Source organism: Poecilia reticulata, chromosome 19 (genome assembly GCF_904066995.2).
Source record: "Poecilia reticulata chromosome 19, P_reticulata-male-v2, whole genome shotgun sequence".
In the NCBI taxonomy this organism is placed as follows: domain Eukaryota; kingdom Metazoa; phylum Chordata; class Actinopteri; order Cyprinodontiformes; family Poeciliidae; genus Poecilia; species Poecilia reticulata.
This window is the reverse complement of record NC_088848.1, coordinates 2,261,077-2,283,157: the sequence shown is the minus strand read 5'-3', so window position 1 is coordinate 2,283,157 and position 22,081 is coordinate 2,261,077. Positions and strand designations below refer to the sequence as shown.

The 22,081-nt window shown below is 40.3% G+C and overlaps 1 long non-coding RNA gene across 2 annotated transcripts in view; it reads right to left on the bottom strand.

Moving 5' to 3' along the window:
- The window catches only part of LOC145549123 (uncharacterized), an 89,912-nt gene that overhangs the window by 62,143 nt on the left and 5,688 nt on the right, over positions 1-22,081 (bottom strand). The window lies entirely within an intron of this gene.

Below are 22,081 nucleotides of genomic sequence, written 5' to 3'. Positions count from 1 at the left end.
GTTTTCCTCCATGCCAGAGGAAAACTTCTAAATAAACAATCAGGAAACCAAACTCCTGAACCAGGCCAAAGCAGGAAACTCGTCCCTGTTTTCCACTTTTCCCTTTTCCCACCTGCAGTGTCGTCTTTCCTCGTCTCCCTGAGCTCCAGCATTCAGCTCCATCCAGCCCACTCAGGGAAAATTACAGGAAAGCAACAATTTATTATCACTGTCCCCCAGGTATGGCTGTCATAAACACTGGAATTTTGCCTCTGCGTCAATTTTAGCCATCCTGAACTTCCATCAGTTTTTCCGATTTTTTTTTATTATTTTTTTCCAGGCCTGCAATCAAAATGGATTTCCATCCAGATTTAAAGGGAGACTAACATTTTGCTGTTTTTTGTACGTTCATTTGGGTCTCTACTGCTTATGGAAACAGTCTACGCGCTTTAGAAACAATAAATAAAACATGTCCTGGCAATAAGTTTACATTTTTGGTGTCTGGAAAATTTGGAAAACCTCTGGAATGTAAGGTTGCAAATCGGCAGGCGCTGCGTTGTTACCTAGCAACCCCAGCAGAATTCTGCCGGTTACCTAGCAACCCAACCAGAGCTCCAGCATGTTTGGTCAGCTAGTTTTATCACTGTGTGCGCTGTACAATGGCTGCTGGAAAAGACAGTTGCTTTGTTGTTGATTTTAACATCAGTCAAGCGTAAGCATGGAGTTGGGGGCGTGGCCAGCAGCAGCTGGTTTAGATTTAAAGCGACAGGACGCCCTAAAACGGCGCAAAATAGGCAGAACTGATCAGACTGAAATCTGATTATCTAAGAACGATTTTGTGCAAAATAAATGTAATGAACATGTATAAAAGGCCACCTTCCAGTGACTGCTAACTCTGCAGGTGGCAGTATTTCTTACTTCTACTGTCCTGAAGCCTCTGTTGGTCCGCGATCCATTTGGTGAGTAACAAAAAGTCACATTTACCGTCAAACATAATCGCAAATGTTGGAAAACTCCTCGCAAATACTTCTAAAGCATTTCCAGAAAATAAGTGATTTTGATTTTTTTTAAAAAAAGTTAAATTACAAAAACAATCATGAAATCCTAACAGAGAAAGTTTTGTGTTTCAGTATTTACCTCACTGTTCAGAGCACAGGACTGCAGATCAAGCCAAATACTTTCCATTTTTCCCCATTTTCTATCCAACACACACACACACACACACACACACACACACACACACACACACACACACACACACACACACACACCAGGCAGTGGGTGACAGTGCTTACCAATCATACTTTCATTTGTGGCCAAAATGGCCTGATCGGCTCTAAGTGAAGCCTCGTTTCCAGCATGAAATCTCTTTCCTTCTTACGTCCGTTTCCTCAATATTTCTCTTTTCTGCCAAATTCACAATGAATTCGATTCATTTCGCTCAAAGACATCTCCACGCCTCAGATTTCCTCAGAAGGAGCGCCGTGTTTGTCTGTGGATGTGTCACCAAAGGAGAAACCACTGAAAAGCATAAAACAAGTGGAAAGAAATCCATCATAAATATTCATCCCCTCTTTTCTCCCTCGTCTTTTGGTGAGAGTGAAAGCAGCTGTCCTCCTGGAGAGGCGCGTCTCCTTCTGAAACCGATGACATGCGTGACAATGACCGCCATGCAAACATCTGTCATCGTTCAATCTGTTATGTTTTTATTGTTTTGACAAGATGTTTAATGATTAGCTGGTTTTTTTACCCTTTATCTCTGGAAATTGGACAAAACTAACATAAGTAACTCCCCATCAACTTATAGGAGCTTGTTTTCAGTTATTAATTCCTTAATAATGATTTTTGTTTTTTTAATTATTGGTTCCACTGGCAGATTTTTTCAGTTATGAGAAAATAGTTTTGTTATAAGAGAAAAGATCTGCCAGTGAAACCAGTATTTCTTATATAATGAATATTAAGGAAGTATTAACTTACACAAGAGGATTAGTGCCACTGGAAAAAAAAAAAAAAAACTGACCTTTTTCCCCTCAAGATGATTTTTTTTCCCTCAAAAATTTGACTTTTTTTGCTGTAAAATTCTGGCATTTTTTCTCAGAATTTTTTTAAATCTTTTCTCCTCAACACTTTAATTCTTTTCTGACTCTTATGTCTTTCATCTTATTAATCTTTTAGCTTCTTCCAGTGTCCTTGTTCCTCTTCTGTAGACATAAAGCTCCTGAATCTTATTGAAAAGTTCCTCACAAGTCTTACTTCAAGCGCAGATCACTAGAAACTAGACTAAAACTACCTGGTAGAGTTTTGTGTTTTTACAGTGCATGTCCTTTCTACCTTCCACCCATTTCATTTTTTTTACACGTCGTCTGAGCGATAAGACGCTTTTCCAGACGCAGACGGTGTCAAAGATCCCACGGCGCTGCTGTTTGCACAAACCCCGGCTGCCTTGTTCCCGTTTTTATTGGAGAAACAAAGTTTATTGGTCCACTGAGTGACGGAGGAGCAGAGAAACCCAAAACCGGTGTGGTCCCAGATAGCAGCTTTGTGCAGCCCCTAATCCGCCCTGCAGCTTTCCGTTTGATTGGCTGCTGTTGAAAATGGGGATGAATCTGCCTCTTCAAAGCCCGTAACACAAGAGGAATGTGTGTGTGTGTGTGTGTGTGTGTGTGTGTGTGTGTGTGTGTGTGTGTGTGTGTGTGTGTGTGTGTGTGTGTGTGTTAAGGTGGTAACAAAAAGTGGATTGTGCGCAGATGGACAGAATGAAATCACAGCAGTGAATTTTCCATAACTCCTTTCTATATTGACAGACTTATTACAGAACAGTTGAAATTACCATTAAACCACGATTATAATTTTGGCTTTGGAGACAAATTATTCAATTAGGACACAGACATTCGTCCATTTATGTAACGAGCAGAGCGTTCATGTTGTGATGGATACGTTGGGCCGGAGCCTCGACTTTATGGAGGATGGAGAGAACGGCTTGGTGTAACGGAGGCTCAATTAAAGGGGGGAACCGTGTATTTCTGTTCTTTGATAAATTATTTAACTCAAAAAACAATACATTCATAAAGATATATGAAGAATTAAATAAAAAATTAAATGCAAGCTGGTGGCAGTCCAAGTACCTCTAGTGGTACCCGTATCATCTGTGGAGCATATTTCAGCAACGAGACCTTACAGCATAAAAATACAGAGTCATAATAAAAGACACTACACTGCGAAAACACTGAATCTCACCAAGTAATTTTGGTCTAGTTTCTAGTGAAAATATTTTAATACACTTGAAATAAGACAAAACTAACTTAAAAGTAACTTTTCAGCAAAACGTAGCAGCTTGTTTTAAATAATTCCTTAATACTGATGAAAAAGTTCTAGTTCTATTGGCAGATAGATTAAATTATAACATGGGGAAAAATGTCTTTTTATAAGTGAAATAATCTGCCAGTGGAACTAGAACTGGGTTGCTAGGTAACGGCTGGACTTGGCTGGGGTTGCTAGGTAATGGCTGGACTTGGCTGGGGTTGCTAGGCAACGGCTGGACTTGGCTGGGGTTGCTAGGCAACGGCTGGACTTGGCTGGGGTTGCTAGGCAACGGCTGGACTTGGCTGGGGTTGCTAGGTAACAGCGCCAGAGGAACTAGAACTTTTTCACTAGCATTAAGGAATTCCTGACTTAAAATAAGCTTCTACAATTTCTTGCTAAAACGTTACTTGTAAGTCAGTTTTGTCTTATTTCAAGCGCACTAAGGTATGTACAATAAAAACTGGACCAACAAATCTTGGTAAGATTTTGAGTTTTTGAAGTGCATACGGTCAACAATTGAGAAAACCAACAACATGGACGACATTTTGATGAGAGCCATCATCAAAATGATCAGTACGACAAAATATGTTGGTCAACGTTCCAGTTATTATGGTTCAAAAGAAACAAAACCGACATTATTCAGAAAATGCTTTGCAGCGGCTCTCCATCATTTATCTCCAATTGACGTTTGGTTTTATCGTTGTTTATCGGTCGGACCTCTTCGGGTTCTGACCGATAAACATTATTTTATTTAACTTGCTCCGTCAGATATGAAGGTCGTCATCTTGGAAAAATCATTTGGTTCAATGGAGACACTGGATTTTCTTCAGATATGAGTTTTCATGCTTCTGGGTTCCCCTGTTATAAACTGGCAAAGTGTATTTCTCTTTAACCTGCAGTTTATCTGCAGAAGTTAATTAATCTGTTTAATTAGTTTATACTTAGAGGAATGCAGGAGAATGGATTTAAACACAATAGTTAAGTTAGTAGTGATAAAGCTAAGAGTTTATTGCAAATGATCAAACACACAAAAACTTGTAGTTTAGCTGCAGTAAATTTTCAAAGGTGGTTTTTCTAATGTTTCTTTTTAGAGTCGTGGGCAGATGGTTGTCTTTGCTTTGTGGAGCAGAACTTTCTCAAAGTTTCCCTGCTCCATTTCTCACTCATAAAAAGCTAGATTTAGCGAGAAGGCCCCCCTGTGTCCTGCGCTCCTCACTCACCCCGAGGCTCCACTGTAACGTACTGTATGGGGTTGGTCCCATCTACTTTGGGCCCCATCTGTTGGCACTTAGCACCAGCTTCCCCGCCTCTGCGCTGATCTCCGGTCTGTATTAACTGCCCTAATTTGTCTGCCGAAGCCGACTCTGATTGCTACCATGTGAAGCTCTGTGAGAGACGAAGGATCTCTGCCGGACAGACGGAGAGACACGGAGCAGGAGGAAACTCTACCATGGGAGACACGGTGGGAACCGATGACGACTAAAAAACTGAGTTTAGAGAATAGAGCCACTGAAAAAAAATTTCGGACGTTTTTTCTCAGAATTCTGACTTTAATCTTCCAAAATCAAAATTCATAATTTTGAGAAAAGCGTTAGTTATGAAATAAAATTTAGAGTTTTGAAAATACAGTGATCCCTCGCTATAACGCAGTTCACGTTTCGCGGTCTCGCCGCTTTGCGGATTTGTTTGAGCAGTTTTTTTTCACAGTGCATTGTGTTCTGGGTCCTGATTGGCTAAACGGTCTTCGAGCTCCTTCTCTACCTGCGTGCCAGAATCGGCGCAAAACCCCGACCGGAGGCTCGCTTGACGAGATCCGTCGCTCTGCCGTAGATACAGCTGTGAATCTGGCGGGGCAGCTTGGAGGAGACGCTTTAATGACACGACTCCGGATCCGGATTGATGCACACGCACATCCGCTGACCCGAAAACAGGTTCTTTGGTTTCAATGTAGAGTATTTAATTATGCTGTGTAATAATTGTAAAAACTAAAGGTAACTCTACTTCGCGGATTTCGCTTTTTTCAACCCCCGCGAAAAACGAAGGATCGCTTGATAGTCAGAATTTTGAAAAAAGTCAAAATTGTGATAATAAAATCAGAAGTTGGGGGAAAAAAAAGCCAGAATTTTGAGAAAAGTCAAAATTGTGATAATAAAATCAGAAGTTGGGGGGAAAAAAAGCCAGAATTTTGAGAAAAGTCAAACTTTTGAGAAAAAATATCAAAAAAAATTTTTTGGCTCCGTAGAGTTTACTACAAAAGGCTGAAAAGATTAATCATATTAATCATGATTAATCAATTATTTAAATAATTGTTAATTCATTTTGTAATTTTTTAAATGTTAACCTGGAATATAAAGGCTAAAAAAACAAATAAATTGCTGAAAGAAAAACATATTTGGACCAGTAATTAAGCCAAAACTGTACATTTTAGAACATTTTTGTAACCAGAGAACCAGTTATTCTCTGGTTCATTGTTTTAGCTTCACCCGGTTCAAATTAAAGGAGTCCTCTGTTGTTGCATTCAAGCAATAAAATCTTTATTTTTTACATAAAAAAGGAATTGAATTACTTGTTTATTCAAATCTTTTAAAGTTTTTTTTTGTTTGTTTTTTTTAAAGCTGGGGTTGAAGGTGAAAAGAGAACAAAATGAGAAAACTTCTTCAAAATAACACTTTCTGTAACATGGAAAAATGAAAAGCGATTAAAGGAAGACGGATGTTTGGCCTTTTGGTCATTTTCACAGTTTCAGCTGGTTTCACTCACACAAACAGACACGTTTCAGAAAAGGTAGAGATCCAATCTGCCCTGCTGAATATTCAGCTAAAAGACAGGCTGCCAGGTTTATACCAGACATGTTGTTATGACAGTAAATAATAAAGTTAGCAGCATTTTTAGTTAGAGGGAAACCAGCATTCAGACTTCCTCATTAATGTTATTTTAATATATTTCCATACGAATCACAGCCCTAGTTCTCCCAAAACAACTACAAGTCTCACTAATATCACAATCAGAATGGATGTTTTAGGAAACTAGCTGCTTCGCACGTAGCTCCTTGCACAAGCTAACGTCACCCAATATTAGCGTCTTGGTTTTGACAACTATTCTACTGCCTTGAAATTGTTTTCATAACCTGGTCCAGGTTGCTGAAAGTAGATGGAGCAACTAACTGGGCAAACCTGGAGGACTGGGATGGATTTCCACCATTAAGACGAAGGTGAACCGATGGTTTATCCACGTGACTCCATATTTGTCCTTTTCTCTTACTGAAGTGTATTTTAGTTTCCACTGAAGCCAAAGCAATTCATTTGGTACAAAACATCAAAGTCCAGTTGGCATAAATTATAAAAACTTTGGCACCTGCTTTCATTTCAGGGTACATATTTAAACATGTTTTTTGTTCTTCCATTTTAGTCTCTACAACTTAAATAAATGTTACCTGGCAACCCTAGCAGAATTCCGCCCGTTACCTAGCAACCCTAGCAAAATTCCGCCCATTACCTAGCAACCCTAGCAGAATTCCACCCGTTACCTAGCAACCCAGACTCTGACCAGTAGCAGATTATTTGAATTTAAAGTGACAGGAGGCCCTTAAACAGCTCATAGATGAAAGGAGAAAATAAAATCTCATTATCTCAGATTGATTTTGTGCAAACATGTTTAGCATAGATGTATCGTAACCTGTTCAAGGAAGTATAATGTCACCTTTAAACCCTTTATTTTAGTAGCTGCATTTGCTCTTGTGTACAAAATACGACTTTGTGTAAGTTTTGTTCAGTTCAAGTCACTATAACAATAAAGCACCAGTTCACAACATCTCAAGGCTCCAACAAAGAAAAATCTAATTTATATACACAATTACATACATCAATTCAATCCAGCCATACTAACTAAAGTCAGTTTCTTCTCACTTTCTGCTTCAGTTTCAGAACGTGACGTTGTGGCCATGTCAAAGGAGAAAAGCTGAAAACATGTTGCAGAGAAAGTTTCGGATCCACTGGGAGCAGCTTGAAATGCTGGAGGAGAAGACAGGAGGTCAGGCAGTTCATCTCGGATCGCTGCCCTGGCGACTTTGACCCCGGATGAGAGGTACAGGACTGATGGATAGCTGTGTGTCTGCAGACTCAGACACACAGCCACAGACCAATTTGTCTGTGTAATAAGCAGTGACCAACAGTGCGCAACTCGGGTCGAAGGTGAATGTTCCAAAAAAATGTGAACTTTCGCTCATTCGAAGACTTTTCAAAGCATCAGAGTGTCTACACAACAATGAAGGAGCATACCAGAGGCTACAGTCCACCAATTAGGCCAATTTGTCTTCATCCTTGTTTATGTTAACTTTGACTAAAAACGTCAGTTATTATAAGAAAAGCAGCAGAATAGTAAATCAGATTTGTCCCAGAATATTATGATAAACATACCAAATAAATCTTATTTGATCGTATACTAGTGGTTTGCGACAAACTGATATAAACACTAAAACAAGCAATGCTGCACAGCGAAGCAGTGAAGGAAGTGAGCTTCAAATGTACTAAGATATTTGCACCAGAAACTACACTTTTTTTTACAGTGCATGAGCCGTTTTAGGGTTTCTTGTCCCTTTAAATCCACATAAGCTGCTACTGGACAAAATAAACCCCAGAAAGCATGTGACGGACTCTCCCAACCACCCAGCGTCACAGGGTCATTCGCTCATCTCTGCTGTGACTTTGCTCCGCTGCTCAAACGGACTCGGTTCTGCCCGGAAAGACTAATGACAACTTCTGGCTCGTTATTCAGCCGCCCGGTGGAAACCCACCACGGATGTTTGACCTCAAACATATTTTCTGTTGCTCTCCGACAGGCTTGACATTAATTCCCTCACTGACCCAATAAACCAATGTCACATGCGAGTTCAGAAAGTATCTGCAGCTTCGAGGCGCCCGCTCCAAACCGTCCTCTTCATCCGGTTTGTCCACAGGGTCACCGGCCGCTTCCTGGCTTACACAAGAAGCAAACCACCCTTTGCTGGTTCGCCAGAGGAAGTTCTGGACAGCCGGGCCGTTGTGTTTGCCAGAGAAAGCAGGAGTCAGGATTTTGGTTCAACAACACAAGCACCTGAGAAAATACAGGCAGCCCACCACCTATCATACCAAATAAACTCACACCGGCGTGGAGTGTGGGCTTAGCCCGATGAAAGACGCCACTCTGCAACCGCACCCACAGGGCAATAAAACGCCTCGCCAGCGCGATGGTGAGCCGATGGTTAGGTCTGCCTTTCAGGGCAAAGGAAGGCTTAATTTGTGTGTTCACATTGTGGTTACAGGGACTGAGAGTTAAAAAAACACTATGGTTTCAGTTCTGTGTTTCACAATGACAAGTGAACAGTTAGGACTAATGTCAGAACGAGTTCTCCTTAGTAAATCCCTCAGCAAAATCTAATTAAAACATTTCAATGCCTCTGAAGGCATAAAGAGTATCTTAAAACCATTTTAATTGGTCATTATAACTTAATGTAACCTTCCATTAGGGAATTGTATTTGTAGTGAAAAAGGCTGTGACAGTTTTTACGAATGTTACCGATGTTTCTGAGACTACAAACACCTGAAAGCTCAACGGGGATCAAACCAGGACGAAGTTAAACCAATTTGAAATTTGCCGCTTTTTCTACTTTTACAGTGATTTTTGTCTTTGTAGTTCAATCTGCTTTTGCGTTGTGTTCAGCTGTGACATCTGCTGAGATAACGCTGCCATCAACTTAACCTCCTTCTGCAGATGATGTATTTTTCAACGTTTAATCTCGTCTCTCTAATACACAAAACTATTGGCTGAGCTTTAGCTGGGACTACGGATGTTTTCCCACCTGAAAACACCCGATTTGGGACCAAAACTGCAACATTTGTTGCATTTTCAGTTGCTGTGGTTCTTTTTCTCTCTGCTTTGAGTCAAACCATCCAAACTCCTTGAGCAACCTGTTCCCCTCCTCGCCTGTGGGGGCGCTGCACCAAGAACCACTGAAGGAAATGACACAAAAGCCTCTGAAGACACTGAGAGCAACTTCCTGCTTCACCAAATGTAAACAAAAATGGAGTGGTAGTTGTAGGATTTCTCTTTTGTCTGGTTGAAGACAATAAGTTATTTCTCCTGCTAACGCTAGGTTAGCACGATTGTTTTGGTTGTATTTACCCAGAATGCCCTGTGCTTCAGTCCACTTCCTGTTCACATTTGCATTCGAACGACACTAGAGTTCTCTTCAACCAAACCCAGACTAAGGTTTGCAGGCAGACCAGAGTTCGATTAGCATTCACACCTCACCAAACGAACCAGACTTTCTAGACAAACAAACCAGAGTTGGACTAAAGCGGACCAAATGGGACTGGTGTGAATGCAAGTTGGTGACTCCATTTCTTAGACAAAATAAACTTTTAAAGTGTTGTGGCACTTTTTGCAGATGATTACACAAGAAAGGGGCAAAGAGAGAACGATGGAAGACAGGAAGAAAGCATTTTGGTACAATGGTCACTCTTGGTGGTATAATTTACCATTAACCCATGTTTTCTCCATTTGGAGACAACAGCTTTGCTCCTCATCTACTCTTAAGTCTCTTCTGATTGGGACGTAACGTGTTGCTGTTTAAGATCCATTTGCCTGCGTCGTCTTGTGGAGCAGATTCTGCTGAGTTTGCAAGACAGAACCAAACATCCTCCTTTAAAAATTGGTTTTAAAATAGTTTCAAACCTCAGACATGCAAACAGGTAATTTCAGCAAGAGATGGAGCAGCTTTACACATAATTAAAAACACTACAAAGTTTAAAATAGCCCCAATAAAGAAATACCTACGCTGCTGTCCCACAGTAAAAACATATATACATGTTAGAATATTAAAAAACCTACAAATGACAGTTGTCATTGGGGGCCAAACTCGCGGGCTCCCTAGTCAGGGGGGCGCCACACCAAAAGCATCCATAATGACATCCAGCTGACTGAGCTTCATAAGCTCACTGGAATGTGAATGTCTCTTCAATTTTCATGTTTTTCTGAAGACAAATAAAAGAAAATAAAACATAAACAAAGTGAAGCTAAAAAGAACAAAAAGGGATTCTGTGTCGCCTCTCTGTTTATTACAACCCTTAGATAAAAAAAACAACAATGAAATACAGATGAGTGAAGCTTGCTTTCACAACACAAAATGTGTTTAACGAGAAAACCAGCAAACGTCTCTGGGAAGTCACGAATCTCCCACTTTTCAGGCTGATCCATCCTCTACCTGACTTCTAAATTTTATAGAAATCGATTAAAATAAACCAATAAATTACGCTCTGATTTACCACTGAAAATACATTAAATAAACAGCTTTAATGATGCTAAGGCAGGATCATGCTAACAAGTAAAAACGGGCAATTTAAAGGCTGTAAATAGACTAAGCACCTTGGTCATAAATGCTGTTTTCACCTGAACAATGTAGCATATTAACCGTGAGTATCAGGCTAACAGCATGAGGTTAACAGCTCCAGGCTAACAGCTCCAGGCTAAGAGCTCAATGCTAACAGCTCCAGGCTAACAGCTCAATGCTAACAGCTCCAGGCTAACAGCATGAGGCTAACAGCTCCAGGCTAACAGCTCCAGGCTAAAAACATAAGATTAACAGCTCAAGGCTAACAGCTCCAGGCTAACAGCATGAGGCTAACAGCTCCAGGCTAACAGCATGAGGTTAACAGCTCCAGGCTAACAGCTCAAGGCTAACAGCTCAAGGCTAACAGCATGAGGCTAACAGCTCCAGGCTAACAGCATGAGGTTAACAGCTCCAGGCTAACAGCTCAAGGCTAACAGCATGAGGCTAACAGCTCCAGGCTAACAGCATGAGGCTAACAGCTCCAGGCTAACAGCATGAGGCTAACAGCTCCAGGCTAACAGCTCCAGGCTAACAGCTCAAGGTTAAGAGCTCAATGCTAACAGCTCCAGGCTAACAGCTCCAGGCAAACAGCTCCAGGCTAACAGCTCCAGGGTGACAGCTACTTTCAGTGATGCCGTTTCACAATCAAGCTAACAAATAAAAAGAGACTGTAGAGAAACTAAGCACCTTGGTCATAAATGCTGAGGAGTAAATTTCTGCCAAAAATAAATAAATACATTTATGAGCTTGATTAGTCAAAAATGTGCTAGAAGAACTCAGAAATGTTGAGACTGATCTCAGAAAGTTTGTAGAAAATAAACGTGGAAATTTTCTGAGTTTGAAAAGTGAAAATGTTTAACATTTAGAAATGTTGAGTTTCAAAACAGAAGAATCAAAAATCTCAGAAAAAGTCAAACATCTAAAAAAAAAAAAAGTAAAAACCTGGAGATTAAAGTCATATTTTTCTTTTGAATGGCACTAATCCTCTTCCGTAGAACATGTATGGAAATTTTAAGTTTTATTTTTAAATTTTTCGTTCTTATAAACTCCCAATAGGTTGTTATAATAAAGTCTCCAGTCTAAATCTGCCTTTTTTGTTGAATCGCATGTAATTTTACTTTCAGTAAATTTCCCAGCATATTTAACAAACATTTTTCTCCTCTTTTTTCCTTTCATTCTCGTTTTTTTAAACTGCCAACATCTGGTTTCAGTTAGGGGCCATGTGGGCCCCCCCACCCCGTCACCCCCAGAAACATGGAGGGTTACACATGTGTGCTCTCACTTTTATACCTGAGATGAAAGCTGCAGGCTGACAAACACCTTGACGGAGAGAGAGTCATGCAGCAGAGCGGCTTTATGTGCGGTCTTCGCCATGAAGGCAGCTGGCCTGCGCAGGAATATCAGACTTAAAATGCAAAACAAAGGAGCGACGGTTTCGTAGGAAAAAAGGTCAATTTTCAACTAGATTCAGTTTTATTCATATTGCACCAACTTTAGTCGTTTCAAGGCTCTCTAGAAAAAAAAATCTAATTCAATCATACATGAATTGATGTTATGGAAGAGTACAGTGAACTCAATTACTCAAAATATTCCAGCAGATTGGACCATTTATGTGTTAACTTGAATCAGGTTCTGCTGAAAAACCCAACGATGATCCATTTTCAGCTTTTTGGCCGAAACAAATATATTGTTCAAGAATTACCTTGTATTGAATTTGTTGTTTACATCCAGATCTACAGCATCTGGTTTCTAATGGTGCAGAATTATGATGCATGTCTCACTTTCATGACATAAAAATGAGATTAAATGCAATATGACTGCATGTGGAAGTTGTGCAAAACAGATATTTGGGGTACGACGGCGTAGGAAGGCCACTGTAATTAGGGAAAAAAAATAAAACTAAATTCAGAAATATTCTAGAAAAAAACTTTTACATTTCTGAGATTGAAAGGTTAAAAAAATTGCAAGAAAAAAATCTCAAATTTGGAGATTAATTTGAGAAATTTTCTAGAAAAACATGGAAATTTCTGAACATAAAAAGGTAAACTGTAAAAAAAAATAATAATAAAATTTTAAACAAAAAACATGAAAATTTCTGAGCTCGAAAAGTAAATAAAGTAGCAAGAAAAATTTCAAATTTTGGAATTATTCTCAGAAATTTTCTAGGAAAAAAAACAGCTTTGTCATCCATTGCAGTTGTTTGCAGATGTTGCTTGTGTGTCAGACTTACAGGCCTACCAGAAACGTGCGAATACAAAGGTTCCAGGTGGAACTAACCAAAATCGAACTGTTAAACTCCCAACTACGTAAAAAATTACGTTTTCAGGGCTTAATATGACGCGGACAGTTAGGCTTCTCTGCTCTACCAAGTTTATATTTCTACAAACTTCCATGTGGAGAACAGAGATGAGCTGAGAAGCTCCCAGCAGCAGGAGCAGGTTCCTGACCCGTTTGGGTCCGATGGACACCAAACTCCTCGCAGGCTGTGGAAACCCGCAGACTTCCTGTGGGTTTGCATCCGTCTAGGAATCACGGTGGAAGGTGAGCTTTTCCCGTTGGGAGCTGAGCCAGTTTTCTTTTCATTACTCTAGCTGGAGGCCGAGTCTCCACAATCACAATAAGCTTTATTTTTATCGACATGTGCAGACGAAGGCAGCATTCCAGGGAATTAGGCTCAATTTCATGACCTCCAGTGATTCCAGGGAATACCATGCCGCCTTAAACTACACGCCTCCTACTTTTTTTTTAATACATGCACGGATTTAGCATGTTTAGTTTTAAAACCATTTCTTTCAGTGCAGTCAGTCAAACACTCCACAGGTTGAAGAACAACGTTGTTATCAGATTATAGCTTTGAAATTTGCATTAGTTGAGACGCAAACAGGAGAACAGCGAGGGCTCCATTAAAAGCAACCCCAGATACAGTTCTGGTGTTACGAAAGCGGTTATGTGTCACCATTATTGATGCTGTCAGTGGGGCTCTGAAAACGAACAGGGTTCAGATCAGGCCTCAGACAGCAGAGTTACTGTGTTTTTCCATCTGATAATCCGGTAGACTCTGTTTGATTTGGGACCAAAACTGCAACATGTTACATTTTCCCTTCTCTTTCCCACCAAACCTTTTGAGTGGCCCGTTCCCCTCCTCGCCTGTGGGGGCGCTGCAACAAAAGCCTCCCTAATCTTTGGAGGAAAAGTTTGGGACGCCCTGGCCTAATTGCAGGTGGATTTTGTGGTAATTTGTGTTAAAGGTGTGTGATACTGCATATTTTGGTGCCGATAGGATGCCAAGTGAATGTGGGGCCAATATCGCAAAGTTGATAGGCGCCTACACAATACTTTAAAAACACATCAAGATGATAAACAGAAACAGAAGAAAATCAGAACAAATTTGTTTCATTTTTTTGTAAATTAATAAACCAAACCAACTAAACCTTTTCAAGAACTAGTTCCCCTCCTGGCCAGTGGGGGCACTGCACTAAGAACCACTGAAGGAAACGACACAAAAACCTCTGAAGACACTGAGAGCAACTTCCTTCTTCATTAAATGTAAACAAAAATGGACTAGTGCCAGACTTTAACAGTAGGATCTCTCTTTTGTCTTTTGGTTAGAGACCACAAGTCATTCCTATTGCTAGCAGTAGGCTAACACTAGCATTGCTTTGGTTGTTTTTACCCAGAATGCCCAGTGATGTAGTTCACTTCCTGCTTTTGGAGCGGTGTCTGGTTCATGAAGACCAACAAACAGGACAAAATATGCTCTTAATGTGGTTCTATAGATTACATCTTCGAAAAGCAGAAGTGGAACCTCCTGCACAGCCAACAATAATGCAGCAAGTGGTTTCTGGATGGACAGTCAACAACAGAACGTTTATCTTTTCCAGCAGCCATTGTACAGCGCATACAGTGGTAAAACTGGAGCTTCACTTGAGTTGCTAAGAAACAGGATTGGGGTTGCTAGGCTACCGTGCAATGCCCGTCAAATGTGACTCAACAATTGGGAGGTTTTTGAAACGGCTCATTTTCCGCACACTGAAAAAACATGAACTTATGACCAAATGAAGGCTGGATGTTATTTTTAAGCACTGAATTGATTTTAGAAGCTGCAGAGACTCAAGCGGAAGTGTACAAATTTGGTTTGCATAATGAGATCTTCTTTAAATTGGCATTCATACTTTTGCAATGAGCTGCATTGAACTCTTGTCAGAAAATATTTGAGTTTTAAAACATTTCTGTAGCCACTGAAAATATGATTATCCAAACCAAATCTGCTTGGATCGCCATTTTGTTTTTGGTCTTTAATATTCAGAACCAGTCAGTCGCCTTGTCTTCATGAAAACTCACACTTCGTCTCTTTTTCCTCATTCCGGTTTTAATTGCAGTTGTATAAAAAATAAAAATGGCCTTTGAAGCGGAGCGACATTCCTGGCATCCCTCAGATGTCTACGCTGCTCGGCGGTAACCCAACTCTGGTTGAAAGCATTTTCCTGCGATCGACAGCGCCTGGGACACCTGCTGCTCTGATGCGGTAGTGACTACAGATCGGTCCTGGACGATACTCAACACCGTGAACACACACACACACACACACACTTCCACCAACGTAGGGTTCGTTCGGTAACGCTTTATTTGAAGGGTCTGACATAACGCCATCGAAAACATGAAGGTGTTTTCATAAATGCTTATGGCTGCTGTCATCAAATGTCATTCTGGAAATAATGACACTTTCAATGCAACTTTTAATGGCCTTTTAATGCAAATTTACATTAAAATTCCATTAAAAGTGTCATTATTTACCAAGTAATCCAAAGTTTACACTTTTAATGGTCTTTTAATGCAATTCTTAATGCAAATATGCATAAAAAGTCCATTACATTTTGCATGATTCGGTAAATAATGACACTTTTCATGCAGCTTTGCATGAAAAGTGTCGTTATTTACCGATGACACTTCACGACAACAGTCATAAACATTAGACATCCTGTTTATCGTGTCGCGTCAGTCTCCTTTCCGTACGTCTCTTCCTCCTCCCTGGAAGCTTCTTAAGGTCGCCCAGCTGCCTCGGAGTTATGTGGTGAAAATGAGGACAGCTGTTTCTATAAACCTTGTCATCAATTTGTCCCAGTCGTTAAAATGGGCTGTAATTGGCCTAATTGTGGTCAATCACAGCTGCCAATGGTGCAGAAAAGTGCCGGGTATCCCTTTACAAGGAGACGGGAAGATGAAGCTGGAGCGCGCTGCTCTGCTCCAGAACGATGATTACCGAGTATGATCTTCATCTAATCCCGACCGCAAAGAACCTGTTTGATCAAAGACGGGACCAATGATTCACGAATGCCTCACAGACTGAGACGCTCTGTGGATTTATTTGTTAATTAATGTCAGTTTTACCGGACGACCTCTGAACATTTTCTCACTTTTGCTCCAGATTTACGGCATTTTGATTAAATCAAACACAAGGACAGCAAAAGCAGCCATGAGTTAGTGGATTAAAGATTATTCAGCCTTCTTTTAAAGTTTCAGCTCTTTGCTTTTATTTTTCTGCAGCTGATTGAAACTAAAAGCAAACGCAAATTTCTGTCTTCAGGAGCCCGAGTTGTTTACATTTTTTCAGTGTTTGCATTTTTACTGTTTATTTATACTCGGTCTTCATTTCTGTCTCTTTTTGATCAATCTTTCCTTTGTTGTTGTTCATTTAGTCAGGTTAGTTCTGCAGTAGTTATTCATTCTTTGTGTTAGATTTATCTTTGGCCTGTTCCACTTTGTTTACTCCTCTCCCTCAACCCGCCTGCCTGGTCTCCCCTCACAGCTGCACCCTGTTTCCAGTCAGTCACCTGTTCTCCGCCACTAATGAGCTTCTCCCTACCTAAACCTGCGGCTGCACATTTCAGAGCCGTTGTAGATAGAAAAGGAAATGGAGCAAATTTCCTTTTACTCCCGAAAATGTTTGAAAATTTTGTACGTTTCTCCAGAAATTTTCTGGAAAAAAAGTGGGATAGTTTTCATTTTAAAAGTCACAAATCTGAAAAAAAAAAATTTAAAATGTGGAAATTTCTGAGTTTCAAAACTATAAAAAGTTTCACTCTGACTCAAATGTTTTTTGTTTTTTCCACAAAATATATTAATATTAATCTCAAGATTTCTGAGTTTTTTTCTAGTAAACTTTCAACTTTAGAAACTCAGAAATCTTAAAGTTTTTTTTACTAGAAACCTTTTGAGATCAATCTCTCTTTTTTTCTAGCAAAGTTTTGACATTTGAAACTTTAAAATTTCCTTGTTTTTTCTATATAATTTTTTTACATTACTCAAAAATTTTTCTAGAAAAATTCTAAAAGCACATTTTTGATTAAGCTCAGAAAAGTAATTTTTTTTCTAGAAAGTTTCTGAGATTTCTCTCAACATTCGAGTATTTTAGGAAATCTTTGACTTTTAAAACTCATAATTTCCTTGTATTTTCTGTAAAAACTCTGACATTAACCTCAAACTTTAAGGTTTTTGAAGTAAATTGTTGACTTTTCAAACTCAGAAATTGTCAAGTTTTTTTCTAGAAAATTTCAGAGAACAATCGCAAAATTTCAGCGTATTTTGGCAGAAATTTACTCTTCTTTTTTCCATCAACAACGGCTTTAATACGTCGTTATAAAAACCAGCTGGATTCCCAGTAGCATTTAAAAAGTACATATAATAATGACCCAGCATCCATCTGCAGATTTAAAATAAATAACTGAAATCTTTTGATGAAAATGATTTTGAGGACAACATTTCAAAGCGAGCCTGGTGCCTAATCCCTCGACTTTCCCTGCTTTGGCTGTTTCTCCGTGGAGCGTCTCGACACAGAAACATTTTTCTTTTCTTGAGAACAAAACATGTTCCTCATTTGTTTTGAGAAACCGACGCTCTGGGGATGACATGTTAAAAGTTTTGCGAGCAGGAGAAAGTTGGCGAGGCGAACGAATTCTCCCGCTGGGTGTGAGTGACGGCATCATTCCTTGCATCTGTGTGCAACATTTCCGTGTCCTCGCTCTGGGCAGACACAGGTGGTTTGAATCCAGACGTTCACGGACAGAGGCGTCACTCTCTGCATCGCTTTCTCCTCCAAGAATTCAAATATCTCTTTATTCACCTCAGCATGCCTGCCTCTGCTCCTCGTGTTCAACGCTGTTCCTTTCTGGATACACGGTTTCATCTCGCATCACTTGTGTCCCCCGCCAGCTGCTTTTTCTGATAGCTGTACTTCCAGTCTGCACTGAAATGTTTGAAATGTTTTCCTGTGGGCCGCCGTCGTTGTGCAAATAGAAGATGGAAACCTTCTCTTCTGTGGCCGGCTGCTTTGAGGGAGAATTTAGATTTTATTTTGGTCACTTTTTCAGTGATTGCCAAAGAATAGGTTTGGTTTGTGCATGTGTCCTTTAAAAACAACAAGAACAAAATCGTGTTCTTTAATCCAACTCCAGTCCATTTGTCTAGAAAGTCCGGTTTGGTTGGTGAGAACGCATCATCAAATCTTAAGAATTGGTGCAGACCGGAGATTGCTTGGCGTTGTTCTCAAAAGCAGAAAACAGACTGCAGCGCAAGGCATTCTGGGTAAATGCAACCAAAACAAACATGCTAATGCTAACGCTAATGGTTTGTGGTATTTGGGAAATCCTCCAACTGCTAAAATCTGACGCTACTCCATTTTTGTTTACGTCTTGTGAAGAAGGAAGCAGCGCTGGATGTCTTATTCTGAGGTTTCCGTGCCTTTTCCTTCAGTGGCTCCTTAGTGCAGCGCCCCCACAGGTGAGGAGGGGAACTGGCATCTCAAAAGGTTTGGTTGGATTTGTTTATCAACCAAAAAAAATGCACACGGATTTGTTTATCTTCTGTTTATTGTCTTGTTATATTTTTAAAGTATTTTGCAGACACTTATTAAGTTTGTCTTAATTCTCTCCTAAGTTTTAGCAAAACAAAAACACACAACGGTCAGAAGTTTGGTGGTCCAACAAACTTAAATAACAAATAATACCTTCTGATTTTTATGCAAGAAATTATTAGATTCAATTTTTTGAATCTAATAATTAATTTTTTCTGGCGCCCCCTGGTGGGCCCCACTTTGAAAAACACTGGTCCATTTGGATATGAGTTCAGATCAGGATTTTTCAGTTTATTCAACTAAAGTTGCACAAGACAGATGAAAAAGGTGGATTGCTGACAGTCTATGAAACATTTCTGGTCCCAACCTTGAATCTCCTGAGCTTTTCCAAAGACAAAAACAAGAGAGAAAACGTCTGAAATTCATTTCATTTTTGACAGTAAAGCCTCTTATGTGCCCCTGCATGTCTCTTTTTAAAGTTGCCCCCCTCAGTGGAGCTAGACTGTTGCAGAATCAACAAAGAGATTGCATTACAGGGACAGGAGCAGCTTTCTGAAAGCACGTCAGGCGCATTCCCGACGGATTCAGTCAATTTCACGACCTCTTAGATGGATGATTGTTATTGAGCGATGTGAAGTGAGAGGGAGCCGGCCGGGGTCAGATCAAGTCCTTAAGACACTCAGGAAAATACAAAGGAGGCGTGCAACAGGGTGGATGTGACGGAGGCCATTTGCTTCTAATTGACCTTCAACTTTGGGACCGGGCCCTACAGCCAGGCGCGGCCCTGCGTGACCCGGCGTAGCATCTCCTCGCCACAGACGGGAGAATAGGAGCGGTTTTGCTTCCTGACCCCTCGCTGACTCGCAGAGCCTTTTACCTTTGGCCTGACATGCAGGGGGAAGAGGTTGTTTTTGCTGTCTGAACCCAGCCAGCCATCAAACCGCTCACAGCTGGGGACCCAGAGCCGCGGCCTTGGAGTCGAGTTTTAGGAAAACTCTTCAGGGTTTGATTCCCCCAGAGAGACATCACAGATCTCCGAGGTTGCAGGACTCAGATACGTGCTGAAAGACTTCAATTTACGCCACACTTTTCAGGTTTTTGGTCCCAAAAAAAAACAAAAAAAACATCCCGTACTGTGAAAAAAAGAAATTACCATAAATGGGAACGGACGGTTAAAGTAATTTCCCCATTTTCCATAATGAGTTAAGCTAATTTTAAGCAGCCGCTTATGAGACAGGCCACCACTTCAAACAGATTACCACTTTCAACCACGCGTGAAATCATGAGAAATATTTCCAGTTACACCTAAATTATTCCTAACGCTGCAGCTCGCAGGGTTAGAGCTCGTGAAATGTCAGCGCGCAGATCTGCAGTCACCCCCATTTTCTCTCTGTTTATGTAAGCAAAGCCCCGAACTGACGAACGGAGGTGTGTGTGTGTGTGTGTGTGTGTGTGTGTGTGTGTGTGTTAGGAGGGATGGAGAAGACTCGATGTGACAGTGTTTTGATGGCTGAAAGCTGGAAACAATTTGGGAAAGAGATGAATTTAATACAAAGTCCTGGTTGAGCCGACCTGCCCGGGCTCCTCACCTCACCGCTACACTGTAAATCCAAAACGTTGTATTGAATTGAAAACAGTAAGAAATCATTTTCATCAGTTGGTTCATCAAGAAAGCAGCTGCTTTCAGAGCAGGAAAGTGTTTTTAGTGTTTACATTTGAATGAAATGTCATGAAAATTAGTTGTATGCCGGTTGCCATGGTTACTGCATTTAATTTGCAGTTTTAGCATTAGCTAGCATGTTGTCGCTAGTTATTTTACTCAATTACATTTACTTGAGTAACTTTTTGAAAAAATAAAGTATTTTTACTACGCTGTCATTTTATTATGAAGCAAGTTTCATTATTTTCTATCCACCAAATTAAAAACAAACCCAAAACTCACCAGACCTGCAGTTTCTGCTAAAAGCCTCTGAAGTTTTTTTTTATTGAAAAACTGATTATGAAAAATTTGCTTTTGCCTGATTTTGTTATTTTTGTGTTACTTACATAAATTATTGTAATTTTAGCCCTTAAAATACCAAAATTTCCACTCAACTTTATAGTTTGGACTGTGATGAATTAATTTTTAAATATTAAACGGTTGATAATTTAATCAGTTACTCAGTTTCTTGAGTCGACTTTTTATCGAATACTTTTTTTTTACTCTTACTTGAGTACAAAGTTTGGGAACTTTACCCACCTTTGGTCAAAATTAAACCTTTTAAAACTCCAAAGTGTTTTTTATTTATTAAGCAATAATCCTCAAATATTCTATTATTCAAGTATGACTACTTAATTCAAAAGTCACTTTGCGAGTTTTAATAGCAATATTTCAGTTTTATTTCTAGTAAAATGCATTGGGAACGATTTCCTGCCGAGACGGTGGAAGAGCTGAGAGGAGAAAGGAAGGCTGGGAGAGAAAGGGGCGAGACAGCCGAGCTATGGGAAAGCGTTTTAGGGAAACCAAATTAAGGGGAAGAAAGGCTGGACACAAAGGCCTTTGAAAGCAGCAGACAGTTCCCTTGACATGCGCCTTAAAAGAGATGCTGCCGCCGATGCCAAGAAGGAGGGAGAGAACGGGGAGAAACGGAGCGAAGGAAAGAAGCTTAGGGGGGAAAGTGGCTTGAGAGGAGAAGCACAGAGGAAAGTGTGTGTAATGCACAATCAAAGAAGAAGGTAAAAAAAAAAAAAAAGCTTAAAAGCGTTCCTTCTGCAAGGCAAAATCATTGTAAATGTCCATGAAACTTTGTTAATATGTCTGTAAACTAATGCAGGTGCAAAGGAGAATCTGACTCTGCAATTCCCAAGATGGCTGTTTGGGTGGGAGAAGTCTGATATTTCCACTTCTTCACTCAAGATCTCAGAATGTTACGTTGATCAGGAATAGTGAGTCAGAATGCAGAAAGACATGATCTGCGCTTTTCAAAAGTGGGATGTGCATCTGGATCAGCTGATGGGAAGACGGATGGAGCCAACGCTGCGTTCCAGGTTCCTGGTTTGGACCCAGAAGTTGGAGTTTCAACACGGAGACGCCCGTAAAAACGGCTTTCCGTAGCTCTTCCATACATTTCAAGTTTCACTTTACATTTTTTTTCAGCTTAGGGTTGAAGACGATACATGTAACATTGATTTAAGACAAGATTTTTGCATAGTGTGCTTTGTAAAATAATCATGTTTGCACTGCTGTTGACGTGAGGAGCGGCCATATTGACGTGCACCTTACAAGTCATGACGTTTCCCAGTGGAAAATCTGACGTCAGAGGCGTTCCAGTGGATTTTCACGCCTGGGAAGTGGGAATTTCCCAGTTCCGAGTACAACTGGAACGCAACTTTGGCAATAAGTTCATGTTTTTTGGTGTATGGAAAATGACACATTTCAAAAGCCTCAGGAATGCAACGTCACAAATCAGCAGGCCCTGCCCTGTTACCTAGCAACCCCAGCGGAATTCTGCCCGTTACCTAGCAACCCCAGCATAATTCCGCCCGCTACCTAGCAACCCCAGCGGAATTCTGCCCGTTACCTAGCAACCCCAGTGGAATTCTGC